General features: G+C 43.2%; 1 pseudogene; it reads left to right on the top strand.

Moving 5' to 3' along the window:
* Nucleotides 1-451: 451 nt before the first annotated feature.
* On the top strand, nucleotides 452-2021 carry LOC100454880 (developmental pluripotency-associated protein 2-like; annotated as a pseudogene).
* The last annotated feature ends 1673 nt before the right edge of the window (nucleotides 2022-3694 follow it).

The following is a 3694-nucleotide window of genomic DNA, read 5'->3' as shown; positions in this document are numbered from 1 at the left end:
TCAAAGAACAGTTATAAAAAAACAACTCTGCACTTACAGGGCCTCAGTGGGCAGTGAGAGGGAGAGGAAGCATCCGCTGAACAGCCCTTCATGGAAATCACACTGCTGGAGTAGACAGCCAGGGCAGAAGCGCAAGAAGGACATTCAACCACAGTATCCCAAACAAACAAACAAACAAAAACAAAGAAACACAGACTTCCTGGAGCTATGACTAAAATACTCATTGGATACATTAAAGCAGGCTGAGAAGGCCAAGTGCAAGAATATCCCAAATATAGAACAAAAACACAGAGGTGGAAATCATAAGGGCAAAAGAGGAGACTAGGAGGCTAGATCCAGGAAACCTAATAGGAGTTGCCAGAGAAAGAAAAACACATGAAAGAGAGAATCATTAAATAAATGATAGAAGGTAATTTCTTTGAGTGAAAAAGACTTGGGTCTGAGGTTTAAAAAGAACTCGTGGGGTTCCTGAAAGTCACATACCGAAACCCATCCAAATTAAATTCTTGAACAGCAGGTAAAAAGAGGACCTTTTGCACCCTTTAATACAAAGAGAAAAACATTAATTACCAAGAAACAGAAAAGAGACAGTGTCACATTTCTCACCTATAATAATGGGAAGCTGGAGAGAGGGGAATGAGGTCTATAAAATACTTGAGCCAGCTAAAATACCTTTTGCCGGCCAGGGGAAAAAAAAAGTTACACCCTCCCGAGTAGGTGGGATTACAGGCACGCGCCACAATGCCTGTCTAATTTTTATATTTTTTTGGTAGAGACGGGGGTCTTGCCATGTTTCCCAGGCTGATCTTGAACTCCTGGACTCAAGCAATCCACTTGCCTGGGCCTCCCAAAGTGCTGGGATTACAGGCATGAGCCATCGCGCCCAGCCTAATTTTTAAAAATCCTATCACCGAGTGGACAAGACAGGGGTGTTGCTGAAAATGTCAGACTCAAATTTGGATAGCAGCAAGAAGAATTTCTTTGAGGGAGGAAGTAGCTGATGAGGGAAGCGTGATTTTGACATTGGTGCCAGTTAAAGATGACCCGAATATGGAACAAATGGAACCAAGTGTTTCTTCAACTTCTGATGTCAAACTGGAGAAGCCTAAGAAATACAATCAAGGTCATCACTTCAAACACATTAACAATTTACAGCTCCACAAAAAGCTGGTGCAAAATACCAGCCCTTCCCTTGCCGACCACTTTGCCTCCCATTAATAAGGTGTGTCGGGACACTTAGCGGGACTGGTGTCAACAACTTGGTTTGAGTGCTAATGGCAAGAAAATAGAAGTTTATCTGAGGCTCTGGTAGGCATGCTTTCCCTGAACAACAGCAAGATACGCCTGAAACGTCACAAGAGACCAGATTACAGCGATGTTCGAGGAAACACAAGGCAGTGACCGAGAGAGCAAGAGGCTTCAGAAAAGTTATGAGACGAATGAAAGAACAGAAGAGACTAATACATTTGAAGTGATAACTTCAGTGCAGGCAGCCATGTTGGCATCATGGGCAAGAATTGCTGCAAGAGCTGTTCAGCCAAAGGCTGTGAATTCATGTTCCATTCGTGTTTCTGTTGAGGCCTTTTGGATGCAAACCTCTGATGTCAGGTGGTGTGTGGTCCATGGCAGACGTCTCTCAGCAGACACAAAGGGCTGGGTACGCCTGCAGTTTCATGCAGATCAGGCCTGGGTGCCTACCACTCACAGGAGGATGATTTCTCTCTTCTTGTTACCTGCCTGCATTTTCCCATCCCCAGGCATAGAAGATAATATGTTATGCCCCGACTGTGCTAAGAGGAATAAGAAGATGATGAAAAGATTAATGACAATGGAGAAGCAGCAGCAACCTCTCTGAATACAATGTACTAGAGAAGGAGGGATGTACTTTCAGACCATGTAACCTATTATGAAGGAAAGGAAGAGGAGATAATTTCAATGAATCTTCGTGATCTGCAAAACAAAATTGTAGTGACTAGGACTCCACAGTGAAGATGGTTGACCAGTGACACAGCCCCATCTGAAAAGCCCCTTTCTGTAAGTCTGAAAACTCATTAAAATAAAGTCACTGAAAAGAAAAAAGTATATTATCCAGGTATCCCATCTGAGAAAAATACTCCAGAAAGAACCTTAAGCAAATCAAAAATGAACTGAAATAGGTAACTCAAGATAGGAGATGAAGAGAGAAGTTGGTTGTGGACAAATGGGTCTCTCCTCTCTGTCTCTCTCTTTCTCTTTCTGTCTCTCTCCTCTCTCCTCTCCCCTCTCTTCTCTCTTTTCTCTCTCTCTCTCTCCCTCTCTCTCCCTCTCTCACTCCCTCTCTCTCTAATGCAGTTGCAACAGAAGTCCCAGCTGAACCCAGGAGGAGCTTTGGAGCTGAAGTTGCTCTGCATTGAGATGGGTCTGGCCTTTTCACTTTTTATCTTGGCCTTGAGTAGTAGTTGCAAGGAGGTTGCCCCAGGGAGGGAAGCAGACCTGGGGTGTGGCATTTCCCTTCAGCTTAGGGCAATTCCTGGAGAGAGACTCAGCTGTGAGCTGTCTGCAGCCAACATTCAGCAGCTGAAGGGGAAAATACCGTGTATGACATAGTGCCTTTTATGTGAAATTATGTATGTTTGTATGTATGTATGTATGCATGTACGTATGTATGTACATACGTACGTACAAATGTATCTGCTGTGATGTGGTAGGAAATGTTTAACAGTCAGCCCTGGGAGGAGGGGGCGGGGGAGAAAAGCCTTGATTTGTAGCTTTTGCTGATTTTTGTGGTGTAAATACTTTTATCATGGCTGATGTCAAACTACCAATGTGATGTCACTGAACGTGGAGCCCGAACAGGATGCACACAGTTGCCTCTCATGAGCACACAAGCTGGCTTCAACACACCTCTGTATAAGCATAAGGAAATTTAGGGGGAACGTGGGGAAGGGGAGAGGTGTGCAGAACAACAGTCCTGGCATTTGGGCATCCTGTTCAGTAGGAGAGCTTTGAGTTTTTTCTCTGTTTTCTCTCCATATGGCTAATTTTCTTTATTGGAGTCAAATTTGTAATCTTCCTCTCTACCGTCCCCTGCCCCTTTCCCCCCGCCCCCCCCCAAGTTGGTATTCTTTGCAGGTAGTGTTTCAGAAGTCATCTCGAATACTTGTTCATATTGAAGTCCTTGTGGCTATCAAAACAAGAAGCAGCTTCTTGGTAGGTGCTTATGAGGATCGATGTGATAGTGAATGTCAGGGCATGGCAAACTTTATGTAAGGGGCCAACCAGTAAATATTTTTGGCTTTGTGGGACATATGGTCTCTGTTGCAACTGCTAATCTTTTGCAGGACATAGTTTGCTGACTCCTGTTTTAGATGATACCATTGTATCATAAGCCTCTACGTAAGTGTTAATTACCGTTATTTCAAAGGATCCAGAGAAAGAAATCTTTTAATTCTAGAAATTCAGACCAACCACTCAGAGGAGGGATATAGGCTGTGGGGAAGGTTTTTTGATTCAGCTGGCTTTGTGACAGTAGCTGTATGCAGGATTTTTTTTTTAGCTTCTTTTTATCCAGGGTTAAATAAGATGAGAAAAAGAGAACCCCTGGATTAAACAACAACAACAACAACAACAACAACAACAACAAAAACCCTGCAAACCCTAAAAAAACAAAAACCGAATTCTACTGATAAATCCCTTTATGTATTAGGATCTTATT

The sequence above is a fragment of the Pongo abelii genome, chromosome 2 (assembly GCF_028885655.2).
Source record: "Pongo abelii isolate AG06213 chromosome 2, NHGRI_mPonAbe1-v2.0_pri, whole genome shotgun sequence".
NCBI lineage: Eukaryota > Metazoa > Chordata > Mammalia > Primates > Hominidae > Pongo > Pongo abelii.
The sequence above is the reverse complement of the archived record's forward strand: the minus strand, read 5'-3'. Positions and strand labels throughout refer to the sequence as shown.